This window comes from Lontra canadensis, unplaced genomic scaffold, assembly GCF_010015895.1.
Source record: "Lontra canadensis isolate GAN:19392208 unplaced genomic scaffold, GSC_riverotter_1.0 scaffold66, whole genome shotgun sequence".
In the NCBI taxonomy this organism is placed as follows: Eukaryota; Metazoa; Chordata; class Mammalia; order Carnivora; family Mustelidae; genus Lontra; species Lontra canadensis.
The window spans coordinates 744,519-761,633 of record NW_022631060.1 but is presented as its reverse complement, the minus strand read 5'-3'; positions in this window follow the sequence as shown (position 1 = coordinate 761,633).

Here is a 17,115-nt window from a genome sequence, read left to right as displayed (position 1 = left end):
TGGCTCTGTAAGGCTTTCCACATATATACTCCATTTGATCCAGAGGCACCAGAGAACCAACGAATGGTAAATGCAGCACTTGTGGCTAAGTCAGCCCCTGACATCTGTTGCAAACTCCAAAAACTTGAGGGTTTCCCCGGGATGAACATCACTTAACTACTAGAAATAGCAAACAAGGTCTACTGCAACCGAGACACCATAGCCAAATGAGAGGCTGAAAAGAAGATGAAACAGAAAATCACTCTGCTAGCTACAGCCCTCCAACAAGGCTCCCAACTACATGGAACAACAGGATGATCAGAGGCACGACCTCAGCAGTGCAGAACCCTCAAAAAGGATCAATGTGTGTATTGCAAGGAAATGGGGCACTGGAAAAATGAATGCCCGAATCGAAAGCCCAGGTCAATCAAGCCCTCCACCCAACCCAAGACCCAGGCAAACCAAGGTCCTGACTCCATCAGGGTGGCTAATATAGATTCAGACTGACGGACACCAGGCTCAATGATGCTAGGCTCGCAGGAGCCCACAGCTGATATGAGTGTTTGGGGCCAAAAGATCATTTTCATGGTCGACACCAGAGCAGAGCACTCAGTAGTGACCACACCAGTGGCACACCTAACAGGACGAGCCATAACCATCATGGGGCCCATGGGGGTTTGGGCCACAAGTCAACGCTTCTGTCAATCTCAGACCTGTAAACTGGGAGGACATGGAATCTCCCATGAATTCCTATATGTCCCAGACTGCCCAATACTGCTCTTGGGAAGAGACTTACTTTCAAAATTAGGGGAACAGATTTCTTTCGAGCCATCGGGATAGGCCACCATGAATCTAAGCCCTACTGAGCCTGGGATTATCATGTCCTTAAACACACCCCGAGAAGAGGAATGGAGACTATTTGAACAAGACCATCCTGAAGCCAACCCTGAAGCCTTCCAGACCGCAGTCCCCGATGTGTGGGCAGAAGATAACGCACCCGGGCTCACCATCTGGCGAGTCCCAGTTATTATAGAACTAAAAACTGGAACTCAACCTCAGCAGCAGAGACAATATCCGATCTCATGGGAAGCTCCGTTGGGCAACAGGCTCATCTGGAGTGACCGAAAGAGGCGGGCATCCTAATTGAGTGCCAATCCCCCTGGAACAACCCACTGCTCCAAGTCAAAAAACCTAATGGTGACTACTGACCCATAAAGGACTTGTGTGTTGTGAATCAAGTTACTCAAACCCTACACCCAGTAGTGTCCAACCCCGACACCCTTTTGAGCCAGATCCTACCGGATGCTGTCTGGTTCACCTGCCTCAACTTAAAGGACGCCTTTTTCTGCATCTGCTTGGCCCCAGTAAGTCAGATCCTTTTTGCTTCTGAATGGACAGACACCGACTCAGGGCACCAAATGCAACTCACTTGGAACCGGCTCCCACAAGGATTTAAAAACTCACCAACAAATATTCAGTGAAGCCCTAGCCTCTGACCTAGCTGACTTTCCCTTGGACCAGATTGGATGCACGGTCCTCCAGTACGTCGATGACCTCCTCGTTGCCAGCTCAACTGCAGAGACCTGCCACCGAGCAATACTCGACCTGCTACAAACTTGTCAAAAAGAGGATATTGAGTCTCTTGGAAGAAAGCTCAGCTATGAATTCAAGAAGTCAAGTATTTGGGGTTCATAATAACTCAAGGAAAGCGAGCCCTCAGCAAAGAATGGAAGGCTATAATAACTAGCCTTCCATGGCCCACTACTAGACGGGCCCGACGTGAGCTCGTGAGAGCCACAGGATTCTGCCAGTTCTGGATACCGGGGTTCTCAGTCATAGCCAGGCACCTATACGACCTGCTAACGGGACTGGAGACACAAACTTTATGGTGGAAAAACACATAAGAAAAAGCCTTTAAGGGCCACGGTCGCCAAACTGTGGAAAGCACCAAGATGCCCTTCAAGGGACGAATGGATAAGGAAGATGTGGTCCATAAACACTACGGAGTATTATGCCTCCATCAGAAAGGATGAATACCCAACTTTTGTATCCACATGGACGGGACTGGAAGAGATGATGCTGAGTGAAATACGTCAAGCAGAGAGAGTCAATTATCATATGGTTTCACTTATTTGTGGAGCATAACAAATAGCATGGAGGACAAGGGGAGTTAGAGAGGAAAAGGGAGTTGAGGGAAATTGGAAGAGGAGGTGAACCATGAGAGACTATGGACTCTGAAAAACAACCTGAGGGTTTTGAAGGGGCGGGGGGTGGGAGGTTGGGGGAACCAGGTGGTGGGTATTAAGGAGGGCACAGATTGCAAGGAGAACTGGGTGTGGTGCAAAAACAATGAATACTGTTATGCTGAAAAGAAATTAAAATAAAATAAAATAAAATAAAATAAAATAAATAAATAAAAAGGATGGGGCGCCTGGGTGGCTCAGTGGGTTAAACCTCTGCCTTCAGCTCAGGTCGTGATCCCAGGGTCCTAGAATCGAGCCCCACATCAGGCTCTCTGCTCAGTGGGGAGCCTGCTTCCCCCTCTCTCTCTGCCTGCCTCTCTGCCTCCTTGTGATCTCTGTCAAATAAATAAATAAAATCTTTAAAATATAAACAAATAGATAGATAAATAAATAAATAAATAAATAAATAAATAAATAAATAGGAAATCCTCCAGTTATTAGAGGTGGTATGGGCACCCCAGAGCCTAGCTGTCATTCATTGTCAGGGACACCAGAAAGGGGATTACGAACCTGCCACTGGGAACCGCCTAGCTGATCAAGCGGCAAGAGAAGCTGCACAGAACGGGCAACCTGCCATCATAGCGCCTGTCACTCCCTCCCTACAGAATCCCACATACACAGCTGCCGAGTATAGCTGGGTCAAGACCAAAGGAGCAATCCGGCACCCGCAATCATGGTGGATACTCCCCGACGAGTGCTTGTTCCTTCCAGCGGCCCTCGCCCCCCATGCTATAGGGGAACAACATTCAACCTCACACCTGGGAAAAACAGGACTTGAAAAACCGGCAAAACACTTCTACTTCACCAGACTCGCAACACTGTGTAAGTCGTCATGGACTGTTGTGTCACTTGTGCTAAACATTACCCCAAAACTGGACCCACCCCACCCCCTGGGGTACAACACATAGGGGAAACACCCTTCAAAGATTTAGAGAGAGATTTTTACTGAGATGACCCCTCACCGAGGTATCAAATATCTTTCGGTCTTAGTCTGCACCTTCTCAGGATGGGTAGAAGCATTTCCCACCCGAACTGAGTGAGCCAAAGAGGTCCCAGGGTACTACTCCAGGAAATTGTTCCCCGATGTGGAATCCTGCTCATGATTCACAGTGACAACAGCCCTGCTTTCATCTCGGAAGTTCTACGAGGACTAACTTCGGCCCTTAACATCTCCTGGAAACTCCATACGGCCTATCAACCTCAGAGTTCAGGGAAAGTAGAGCGCATGAACCATACCCTAAAGGAAACCCTCTCCAAATTACATGCTGAAATCTCTCTGGGGTGGACAGAATTACTCCCCTTAGCACTCCTCCACTCCCACTGTATTCCACAAAAACATGGGTTCTCTTCATTTGAAGCACTTTATGGCCGACCACCTCCCCTATTGATTCCCACCCCAGGCAATCTCAGTGTCCTAGGAGATGTACACCTCCAGAGTCAACTAAAATCCCTAGGACAAGTCCTGACAAAGCTACATGCCCACCTATTAGAGAGAGCCCCCATATCTCTAGGAACTCCGGTCCATTCCTTCCACCCTGGGGATGAGGTCTGAGTAAAAGATTGGAAATATGAACCCCTGCACCCAACCTGGACCAGTCCACATACAGTAATCCTTATAACCCCTACCACCCTCAAGGTCTCTGAAATCACACCATGGATCCACCACTCGCAAGTGAAAAAGACAAACCTGAACTGAGCTACCTGGACCCCACATCTGTCACCATCAAACCTTCTGAAGGTCACTTTAAAGAGGGGCCCCTAAACTCTAAACTACATCTTCTCCTTCCTCAACCCAGCTGGGGCCTCATACTTGGGTTATTAAGTTTCTCCTGCCGGGGACCTCCTCCAAATGTAACTGCATGAAAGGTTCTGGAAGGTCTCGATACTTTCAATCCTTTACCCTCATGCCTCAGGCCTGTTACCAGGGAAAAACCCCAACTACTTGCAACTCCTCCCATGCTCCCAGCCAGACTTTCTGGACAGCAATGATCTCTTGGTCCCCCTGTACAAAATATCCAAAATCAGGTTCAGTATGTTGGACCTATTTAGCCCAGGCTGGTTCTTCAGATGGGGACGGCATCCAAGATCTTGCCCTCCAAGAGCAGGGTATGACTCAACTAAAGGATCTAGCCAGCCGAACCCCAGTACCCCAGCCTCATTACGGAGGAATCAACCTAACCTCACTCCAACAACGCACTCGACTTCCAGACACCCAGGGACTCAGGAGACAACTCATCAGCACCAGCTATCAACTATAGTTAAATTTTTCTCGGGATCCCACCAATAAATTCTGTTGGTCTGTCTCCCCCTCACCTGGTCAGCCATGTTCAGGATTCCCATTCCACCCAGCTGGCCACTACCAAGTGTCACCAACTCTTCCATAACCATCGGACCTCTAAGCAATCCTATTCTCCTCGCCCCAGTCCCCAATCTTACTTGCTTCCTACCCCCAGGCCTTTCTCAACCCCCAGATGAATGTTGCCTTAACTTTACAGCCTCCTTTCCCTACTGTGTTCCCCTGGCATCTTTCTCTCCTGCAAGAACAACCTTCTCTTTAGGTGCTGTAACAAAGATGACACCAGCTCTGGATGCATACTTGTATTTTTGTCCCCCTCGGCCTCACTGTACTCTGGCCCCCAACTCCAGTTCCAGGTCTCTCCCCACCACTGGAGCCACCGAGCAGTTGCCTTACCTATCCTCCTGGGCATTGGTATCTTTGCTGGGGTAGCCATCGGTGCTTCAGGTCTTGGAACTTCTATTAACTTTTATTATAAGCTTTCACAGGAACTCAACAATGACATGGAATGAATCGCAGACACCTTGACATCCTTACAGACGCAACTCACCAGCTTAGCCACTGTTGCCCTACAGAACCAATGAGCTTTAGATCTCATCACTGCCAAAAGAGAGGGGACATGCCTTTTCCTGCAAGAAGAATGCTGCTACTATGTCAACCAGTCTGGAATTGTCACCTCCAAGGTTCAAGAGCTTTGGGACCGCATCCAATGGCACCAAGAAGAACTCACCACCTGGGGTTCACCCCCAGGCGTGGACAACATGGTTACTTCCCCTCGAGGGCCCCCTCTTAACCCTATTCCTCTTAATAACCGTGGGCCCCTGCATCCTCACTGGCCTCATTTGCTTTATCAGGGAAACGGTGTCCCAGCACACGAATGCCCACATCCTCGCCCTCCGAGGATATCAGCCCCTAGATATAAACAATGATGTTCAGGGAATCCCTATCGATCATCAAGAGCGGGGGCATGAGGCAGAAAGCCCAAAATGGCTGCCTCACTGAGATGAGGAGCACCAAGGATGACTTGGCACTTCTCTACCAAGTCACTTCCCCCAAGGATGACTTGGCACTTCACCAAGTCACTTCTGCATAGCTTTAAGAACTACCACAAGACCCCTGAGCCAATCAGCTGTGAGAAACCATGAAAAATCCCTAGTTTGCCTATAAAAACCAGTCCCAACAAAGGCTGGGTGCTCAGACTTTGGGAAGGATCGCGCTGAGCCGACCAGCGATAATAAAGCTGCGTTCTCCCAACTCTCCATGTACCGCTTGAGTTTCTCCGTCACCTCAGAATTTCCATAACACCAAAAGCACAGACAGAAAAAAAAAAGGTGGAAAAAGATCAACTGCACTTCAAAATTTTAAAATTCTGTGCTTCAGAAAATACTGTCAATCAAGTGAAAAACAACCTATACAATGGGAGAAAATATTTATCTCATAAAGGACGTGTATCCAGATATATCTAGAACTCTTAAAGGTCAATAATAAGACAAATAACCCAGTTAAAAACAGGTAAAAGATCTGAATGGTCATTTTCCAGCAAGATATACAAATGGCCAATAGGTACATGAAAAGATGCTCATTGCCATAGTCATTAGGGAAATGAAAGTTGAAGTTAAATATCATTTCATATCCACCATGATTACTAGCAGCAAAGAGAAAGAAAACCAGGTATCGGCAAGGTTGTGAAGAAACTGAGCCCTCATACATTGCATGTGAAATGAGACAGTCACTTTGGGAAATAGTCTGGCAGTTCCTCAAAACTTTAAATACACAGTTACTGTAGGACTTGGCCATTCCAGACAACAGGAAACACAGAATCTTGTGCACAATTGTTCATAGCACCACTGTTAATGAATGTAATAGCCAAAGATCAGAAATAACCCAAGTGTGGTATATCCTCACAATAAAATATTATTCAGCCATAAAAAGGCACTAAGTATTGATACATGCTACAACATGGATAAACTTTGAAAATGTGCCAAGTGAAGGAAACCAGTCATAAATGGCCACATATTACATGATTCCATTTTCTGAAATGTCCTGAATATGGAAATCTATTGAAACAGATTAGATTAGTGGCTACCACAGGTGAGGGGAAGGAGAGACTATGAACTGACTGCTAATAGATACGGGGTACCTTTTGGGGTATGATCAAAATACCCTGGAATTACACAATGTAAATGTTTGCACAACTTTTTTTTAAAGTAAACTCTAACCTAACCTAGGGCTCAAACTCACAAACCCAAGATCAAATGTCACATGCTCTACCAACTGAGCCAGCCAGGCACCCAACAACTTTCTGAATATACTAAAACCACTATATTGTACACATAAAAATTTTTTAAATAAATTATTCTTCCCTATTCCATAGCTACCAGTTAAACTAAATAGTACAGGCCTACATTTCATTTTTAATGCTAACTGATGAAATTATAGGCCCTACCCTTTAAAAATCTTCATAATAAATCAAAATAAATCTATGAAAGAAACAAAGGCATCAGAGAGAGATCCTTTGTATCATAAAACTCATTCAAAAAACTGATGTGATACAATATCAAACCAAAATACTCATAAGAATATCAGCACTGGTTTTTGTGTGGTATGGAAAATGGAGACTTCTCTATTTGTTAAGCAAGTTGGCCCATAAATACCAATATGCTTTTGGAAGTACAATTTCAAAGAGGTGTGTAAGGTGCTGAAAACTTTAAAAATGGTTTTCATGCCCCAGGAAGATAACTTTCAAAAGAAATCTGTGGTCCATATACACTATGGAATATTATGCCTCCATCAGAAAGGATGAATACCCAACTTTTGTATCAACATGGATGGGACTGGAAGAGATTATGCTGAGTGAAATAAGTTAAGCAGAGAGACTCAATTATCATATGGTTTCACTTATTTGTGGAGCATAACAAATAACATGGAGGACATGGGGAGTTAGGAGAAGGGAGTTGGGGGAAATTGGAAGGGGAGGTGAACAATGAGAGACTATGGACTCTGAAAAACAATCTGAAGGGTTTGAAGAGGTGGGGGGGTGAGAGGTTGGGGGAACCAGGTGGTGGGTATTAGAGAGGGCACGGACTGCATGGAGCACTGGGTGTGGTACAAAAACAATGAATACTGTTATGCTGAAAATAAATTTTAAAAAATGATAAAAAAAAAAAAACAAGAAATCTGTAGCTCTGACTGCTTGTTGCACTTTTTGGTTTATTGTCCCTCTAATAACATTGTGATTGATCTAATGACATTGTGATTGATCTCACATTTAGTGGTATCAGCTTTGTAAAGTCAGGCTATCAATCCTTTAGCCTCCGTAATTCTTTCCTTATATCCATAATAAAGGCATGCTTTGAAATACAGGAAAGGAACATAAAGGCCAAAGAAATTAGAAATATGAGAACCTCCACATGGAAGTTGAATTAGTAAGATTTGTGGATACGAAGCAGTATATTGAAGGAAATTAGAATTGTTTGTATACAACACATACACACCTCTAAATGGATAGATGAGTTATTCTGCACTTGATTTACCTATGCCTCTGTTTCTTTTGAGTTCTTGTTGTAAAACCACTGCCTGTTCCACCAAAGATCAACGTTGAATCCTCTCAAAGTTGCTGAAAACCCGGGTTCATTCTCTGGCTTTCCTGCTGCCTAGTTCTGCTACCTTACACAGTCTTCTTGCCTTGACTTCACTCTAATGACATAACCACAAAGAAAAAATGAAAGATTCAAGAGGTTTTGCCACCAAGATCTATAGAACATCCAGGGATAGAAAAATTCCAGTTTCACCCAAACTTCTCCAAAACATGACAAGGAGTATATTAGAAAAGACAATTATAGACCAAACTCATTCTGGGACATTGATGTAGAAATTAAAACAAGGTACAGGCAAATCCACCTCTAATCACACATTCTCCGATCTTTCCTTCCTCTGAATCCCCATGGTGCTCCTTATCTCTGGCCTACTTTCTGGTCTACAGTTTCTCATTGCCTCCTTCCCCAAAGGAAGAATATAAATCACCACTGATCAATATCTAAATTTCAGTCCTTTCTCTGTTAGACAGTTGCATGACCTGTGGTCAACTGTCAGCCCTTTAGCCTCAGTTATTTAACATGAAAACTGGGAACCATGTCTTCTTTACAATGTTTCTAGATTTTAGGAGATAGAAGGACTAAAGAAGACTTAAGAGTACTTGGAAAGTCCTAATAGTATATACATCAATACATTCCCCCCAAAAGGCCATGACTTCTTCAAGGCCAACTTCTGGGTCCCACTGGTCCTTCTATCCTAAAAGAACCAAACTCAAGAGTCAAAAACATGACCAGGTTCTTCATCTTGGGCCTTGACCACACTATCTGCCACTGGGCTACTGTAAGTTAAGATCTAAGGGTTAGGTAATGATTTCAAATGGTCACAGCTCTTAGATCTTTCTGAAACCCACACTTGGTGACAAGGTTATTAAACTCATATCCCTTCTCAATTATGTTGGCTACAGAACAGCCAATTCCCAGAGAATGTATTTTTCAAAGAGCTGGAGCAAATAATCCTAAAATTTGTACGGAATCAAAAGAGACCCCGAATCGCTAAGGAAATGTTGAAAAACAAAAATAAAACTGGCGGCATCACATTACCTGATTTCAAGCTTTACTACAAAGCTGTGATCACCAAGACAGCATGGTACTGGCAAAAAAACAGACACATAGACCAGTGGAACAGAGTAGAGAGCCCAGATATGGACCCTCAACTCTATGGTCAAATAATCTTTGACAAAGCAGGAAAAAATATACAGTGGAAAAAAGACAGTCTCTTCAATAAATGGTGCTGGGAAAACTGGACAGCTATATGCAGAAGAATGAAACTCGACCATTCTCTTACACCGTACACCAAGATAAACTCAAAATGGATAAAAGACCTCAACGTGAGACAGGAATCCATTAGAATCCTAGAGGAGAACATAGGCAGTAAACTCTTTGATATCAGCCACAGCAACTTCTTTCAAGATATGTCTCCAAAGGCAAAGGAAACAAAAGCAAAAATGAACTTTTGGGACTTCATCAAGATCAAAAGCTTCTGCTCAACAAAGGAAACAGGCAACAAAGAGGCAACCCACGGAATGGGAGAAGATATTTGCAAATGACAGTACAGACAAAAGGTTGATATCAAAGATCTATAAAGAACTTCTCAAACTCAACACACACAAAACTGATAATCATATAAAAAAATGGGCAGAAGAGGTGGGGGGGGTGGGAGGTTGGGGGAACCAGGTGGTGGGTATTAGAGAGGGCACAGACTGCATGGAGCACTGGGTGTGGTACAAAAACAATGAATACTGTTATGCTGAAAATAAATTTTTAAAAAAATGGGCAGAAGATATGAACAGACACTTCTCCAATGAAGACATACAAATGGCTATCAGACACGTGAAAAAATGTTCATCATCACCAGCCATCTGGGAGATTCAAATTAAAACCACATTGAGATACCACCTTACACCAGTTAGAATGGCCAAAATTAGCAAGACAGGAAACGTGTGTTGGAGAGGATGTAGAGAAAGGGGAACCCTCTTACACTGTTGGTGGGAATGCAAGTTGGTGCAGCCACTTTGGAGAACAGTGTGGAGAGTCCTCAAGAAATTAAAAATAGAGCTTCCCTATGACCCTGCCATTGCACTACTGGGTATTTACCCCAAAGATACAGATGTAGTGAAAAGAAGGGCCATGTGTACCCCGATGTTCATAGCAGCAGTGGCCACGGTCGCCAAACTGTTGAAAGAACCAAGATGCCCTTCAACAGATGAATGGATAAGGAAGATGTGGTCCATCTACACTATGGAGTATTACGCCTCCATCAGAAAGGATGAATACCCGACTTTTGTATCAACATAGATGGGACTGGAAGAGATTATGCTGAGTGAAATAAGTCAAGCAGAGAGAGCCAATTATCATATGGTTTCACTTATTTGTGGAGCATAACAAATAACATGGATGACATGGGGAGATGGAGAGGAGAAGAGAGTTGAGAGAAATTGGAAGGGGAGGTGAACCATGAGAGACTATGGACACTGAAAAACAACCTGAGGGTTGGGATGGGGGTGGGAGGTTGGGGGAACCAGGTGGTGGGTATTGTGGAAGGCACGTATTGCATGGAGCACTGGTTGTGGTGCAAAAACAATGAATAATGTTACACTGAAAAGAAATTTAAAAATAATAATAATAAATAAAAAATAAAATAAATAAATCTTTTTAAAAAATGAATGCAAAAAATCATCTTGACCAAGTACTATTGGTTCTACCACAGCCTGGAAAGCAAAAGAAGTCTATCCTACCAACACTGTTCAAAGAACCCAACAAGGAAAGACAGATAGAAATTTTTGTCCCAGAAGACACTGAGAAAATTTGAGCATAGCATCTTATAAATAAATAAACACACACATGCATGCACACCAGAACATCCTTGAGAGATGCAATGTGATCACTATACAAAGTCATGTTATTGTGAGTGAAAAATGACATCAGGTCAGGCTCATGAAGGCCTATTTAGGGACAATCCCCATCATTTCCTTCGCCCAGAAACATTCCCTTACAACTAGAGAGCTAAGCTACATGTGGGATGTTGTCTCTGCTTTGCTTGCTGTGTGGGATGTCCCCTGGATTGGGATAGCCTCCAACTGGTACATACTCTTGGGTCTGAATAACCAGGCCAATGTAAATAATCAGTGGAACACAGAAGCTGCAGCTTCTCTGTAGCTCCTGGCTCTCCTACATAGCAGCAAAAAAACAAACTTTCGTGGGTGAAGGGACAAAAGAAACCACATATTTGAGCAGCTGATGGATCTGCCTAGGAAATGAAGAGCTCTATCTGCTGTGTCTCCTGCCTTGTATCCTATAAGGCAAAATGAAAAGAGGTCTTAGATTAAAGCTTGTGTCTAGTGTGTCAACTCCATTCATTATCCATAGTTGTGATACCCCATCAATGCTATTACCAGTATTAAATCTTAAGGGAATTTTTAGATAGATATGCAAAGATAGGTCCTGCAGATAAAGCCATCCATCACTAGAATTTCATTAAGGAAAAACTAGAAATAACTGTTGTTTACTTTCTATGCAATATTCATGGCTTTTTGGATAAGGAAAAATATATATAGTTTAGCTGAGAAAAATATTGCCATAAGATAAGCCACTGTAGGACACATGGACAAGGCAAATAAAGCAACAGATGTTAAAAGATAACTTTATGATTCAGGAAAAATAAGAAGCAGGAAGAGAAAAAAATGAAGGGCTTTGTTTTCCACAACCTGATTTAGAGCAAACACATGGTCACTTAGAGTGGGAACAGGAGATGACCAGAGGTGGGTGGTTTGTTTAGGAGTAGATCAGGAGATCAGGGTGGGACATGGCAGAGCAATAGAGAAACTTTTCCCCCACGTAGGGTAGATGGGGATGGGGGGAGTTCCACAATAGTAAATACCTATATCTAGAAGGAAGAACAAAAACAAGCATAAGGATAAACTAGACAAATCATGTACTTTGGGGGAAAGAGGAGGGCAAAAGAGAGAACACAATATCACTACAGAAGTCAGAAAAATAAATTGGCAAGTCACTTATATTCCAAACAGAAAACCGTAAAAGGCCCACCAACCTCTAAGAAACTACACTGTCAAATGACAAAGCATGAGGGTCACTCTTGTACCTGGAGCTTGCTCAGAAATGCTAAAATGAGGCACAAAAGTAAAAAATGATTGTAACCCTACAAAATCCTTCATAACCTCAGCCACCAACCAGTGACCAAAACACAGGATACTGGAGGCACCTGGCCTGGTTGCTACAGGTCATTTTATAGCAAATACAACCAACCCACAGCTGACTGCACTTACAAATCATTTTGCTGATTGCTTTTCTTTTTCAGAAATATAAGTATTATGTTTTCACTGATCCAAACTGCTTAATATTTGGAAAACATGGAAAGTACAAAGAAGAAAATAAAAGCTCTTTACAAAAGCCACTATTTTGGCGGTGACCCAGGTGCCCTCAATCAGTTGGGTATCCAACTCTTGATCTCAGCTCCGGACTTGATCTCAGGGTTGTGGGTTCAGGCTCCAAGTTGGTCTTGATACAGGACATGGAGCCTACTTCAAAAAATTTTAAAAACCACTATCTTTATATTCAAAGAAAAACTGCTTTCTAACTCCTAAACCTTGACTTTCCACTGATCACTCCAGTACTAAAATCAGGGGTGTGAATAAAGTGCCCACCAAGTCTTTGAAAACTATAACTTCTTCAGGCCCTCTGAAATTCCTGGGAGAACAAAATGTTCAGGGAGTGCCAATAGCTGTTTATTGAATTGTTGGGGAAAGGCATTTAGGGTGTTTTGCAAACTAGAAGCATCAGAACTTTCAGAATCACCTGAAGGGCTTCTTGAACTGCAGATTGCTGGGCTGTGCTCTAGAACATTCTTCTTCAGATTTTTATGGTGCCCAAGAATTTGCATTTCTGAAAGTTCTCAGGTGATACTGCTATCCCCAGGACTACCTTGGAGAACCACCGACACAGTTAATATCACCTTAAGGAGCGCTCTGTTCAATGGCTCCCAAATTCTATCAAAATTATCCGAAATGTTCTTTTAAAAATACAGGTATCTTTTTCTTCTTATTATGTTCACTAACCAAGGTATTATACATCATTAGTTTTTGATGTAGTGTTCAACAAGTCTTTAGTTGCGTGTAACACCCAGTGCCCATCACATGTGCCCTCCTTAATACCCATCATCCTATTACCCCATCCCCCCACCCTGCTCCCTTCTGTAACCCTCAGTTTGGTTCCCTGAGTCCAGAGTCTTTCATGATTTCTCTCCCCCTCTTACTTCTTCCCATTCAGTTCTCCCTACCTTCCCCTATGGTCCTCTGTGCTATTCTTTATGCCCCACATATGTGTGAAACCATATGGTAACTGTCTTTGTCTGCTTGATTTATTGCACTTAGCATAATCCCCTCCAGTTCCATCCATGTCAATGCAAATGGTGCATATTCATCCTTTCTAATGGCTGAGTAATATTCCACTGTATATATGAACCACATCTTCTTTATCCATTCGTCTGTTGAAGGACATCTTGGCTCCTTCCACAGTTTGACTATTGTGGACATTGCTGGTATGAACACTGGGGTGCATGTGTCCCTTCTTTTCACTACATCTAGATCTTTGTCGTAAGTACCTAGAAGTGCAATTACTGGGTCTTAGGGTATGTCTATATCTAATGTCTTGAGGAATCTCCACACTGTTTTCCATAGTGGTTGTACCAGCTTGCATTCCCACAACAGTGTTTGAGGGTTCCCCTTTTCCACACCCTTGCCAACATTCATCAGCTCCTGTCTTGTTAATATTTGCCATCCTAACTGATGTAAGGTAGTATGTCTGTTCATGTCTTCTGCCCATTTATTGACTGGATTATTTGTTTTTTCAGTATTGAATCTGAGAATTCTTTATAGATCTTAGGTATGAACCCTTTACCTGTAATGTCATTTGCAAATATCTCCTCTCATTTTGTGGGCTGCCTCTTAGTTCTGTTGACTGTTTCCTTTGCTATGCAGAAGCTTTTTATCTTGATGTCCCAATAGTTCATTTTTGCTTTTGTTTCCCTTGCCTTTAGAGACATGTCTTGAAAGAAGTTACTGTGGCCAATGTTGAAAAGGTTACTACCTATGTTCTCCTCAAGGAATTTAAAGGATTCTGGTCTCACATTTAGGTCATTCATCCATTTTGAGTTTACTTTTGTATATGTTGTAAGAAAATGGTCCAGTTTCATTCTTCTGCATGTGGCTTACTCTTTTCCCAACATTTGTTGAAGAGACTTTTTTCCATTGGATATTCTTTCCTGATTTGTTGAAGATTAGTTGACCATAGAATTAAGGGTCCATTTCTGGGGTCTCTATTTTTTCCACTGATCTATGTGTCTGTTTTGTGCCAATACCATGCCGTCTTGATGATCACAGCTTTGTAACAGAGCTTGACGTCAGGCATTGTGATGCCCTCAGTTTTGGTTTTCTTTTTCAATAATTTCCTGGTGATTCAGGTTTCTTTCTGGTTCCATATAAATTGTAGAATTCTTTGTTCCAGTTCTGTGGAAAAAGTGATAGGATTTTGATAGGGATTAGCATAGATATTTTAACAATATTTTTTCTTCCAATCCATAAGCATAGAAGGTTTTTCCACTTCTTTTTGGCTTCCTCAATTTCTTTCATGAGTATTCTATACTTTTCTGAATACAGATCCTTTGACTCTTTGGTGAGGTTTATTCCTAGGTACCTTACAGTGTTGGGTGCAATTGTAAATGGGATCAACTCCTTAGTTTCTCTTTCTTCTGTCTCATTCTAAGTGTATAGAAATGCGCCTGATTTCAGTTCATTGATTTTACATCCAGCCACTTTGTTGAATTCCTGTATGAGTTCTAGAAATTTGGGGGTGGTGTCTTTTAGGTTTTCCAAATAAAGTATCCTGTCATCTGCAAAGAGAGTCTTTAACTTCTTCTTTGCCTATTTGGATGCTGGTTGTTTTTTGTTGTTGTTGTTGTTGTTGTTGTTGTTGTTGTTTAATCATTATTTTTTATTTATTTTCAGCATAACAGTATTCATTGTTTTTGTACCACACCCAATGCTCCATGCAATCCGTGCCCTCTCTAATACCCACCACCTGGTTCCCCCAACCTCCCATCCCCCCACCTCTTCAAACCCTTCAGATTGTTTTTCAGAGTCCATAGTCTCTCATTGTTCACCTCCCCTTCCAATTTCCCCTAACTCCCTTCTCCTAACTCCCCATGTCCTCCATGCTATTTGTTATGCTCCACAAATAAGTGAAACCATATGATAATTGAGTCTCTCTGCTTGACTTATTTCACTCAGCATAATCTCTTCCAGTCCCATCCATGTTGATACAAAAGTTGGGTATTCATCCTTTCTGATGGAGGCATAATACTCCATAGTGTATATGAACCACATCTTCCTTATCCATTCGTCCTGTTTAATTCTTTTTGTTGTCTGGTTGCTGAGACTAGGAATTCTAGTATTATGTTGAACAGCAGTGGTGATAATAGACATCCGTGTCACGTTCCTGACCTTAGAGGAAAAATTCTCAGTTTTTCCCCATTGAGAATGATACTCAATGCGGGCTTTTTATATATGGTTTTTTAAGATATTGAGGTATTTTCCCTCTATCCCTACACTATAAATGGTTTTAATTAAGAAAGGATGCTGTACTTCATCAAATGCTTTTTCTGCATCAATTGAGAGGATCAATGGTTCTTGTCCTTTCTTTTATTAATGTGGTATGTCACAGTGATTGATTTGCATATGTTGTAGCACCCTTGTGGCCCAAGAATAAATCCGACTTAGTCGTCTTGAATAATTCTTTTAATATACTGTTGGATCCTACTGGCTAGTATCTTAGTGAGAATTTTGGCATCCATGTTCATCAGGGATATTTTATGGAGTTTTTGTCTGGTTTGGGGATCAAGGTAGTGCTGGCTTCAGAAATATTGAAGTTGTCTTTCCATTGCTATTTTTTGAAACAGCTTCAGAAGAGTAAGTATTAGTCCTTCTTTGAATGTTTGGTAGAACTCCCCTGGGAAGCCATCTGGCCCTGGACTCTTTGTTGAGAGAGTATTGATTACTGCTTCAATTTTCTTGCTGGTTATGGGTCTATTAGGTTTTCTATTTCTTCCTGATTCCATTTTGGTGATTTAAACATCTCTGTGAATGCATCTATTTCTTCCAGATTGCCTAATTTGCTGGCAAATAGTTGCTCATAATATGTACTTAAAATTGCTTGTATTTCTTCAGTGTTGGTTGTGATCTCTCCTCTTTCATTCATGATTTTATTTACTTGGGTCCTTTCTCTTTTCTATTCTTTCAAAGATACAACTCCTACTTTCATTGATCTGTTCTACTGCTCTTTTGGTTTCTAGTTCATTGATTTCTTCTCTAATCTTTATTAATTCTTTTCTCCTGCTGGATTTAGGCTTTATTTGCTGTTCTTTCTCCGGCTCCTTTAGGTGTAAGGTTAGCTTGTGTATTTGAGACCTTTCTTGTTTCTTGAGAGAGGTTTGTATTGCTATATATTTCCCTCTTAGAACCACGTTTGCTGCATCCAAAAGGTTTTGAACAGTTGTGTTTTCATTTTCATTTGTTTCCTTGAATTGTTATAATTCTTTTTAATTTCCTGGTTGACCCATTCATTCTTTAGTAGGATGCTCTTTAGCCTCCATATATTTTAGTTCTTTTCAAATTTCCCTTTGTGATTGAGTTTAAGAATCAAAGCATTACGGTCTGAATATATGCAGAGAATTATCCTAACCTTTTGGTACCAGTTAAGACCTGATTTGTGATCCAATATGCGGTCTATTCTGGAGAATGCTCCATGTGCACTTGAGAAAAATGTGTATTCTGTTGCTTTAGGATGCAATGCCCTGAATATATATCTTTGAAGCCCATGTGGTCCTGGATGTCATTCAAAGCTCTTGATTCCTTCTTGATCTTTTCATTATTAATCATTATTCTGAACTCTAGTTCCAGTATTTTACTTATATTCATACTGATTAGGTCCCTGG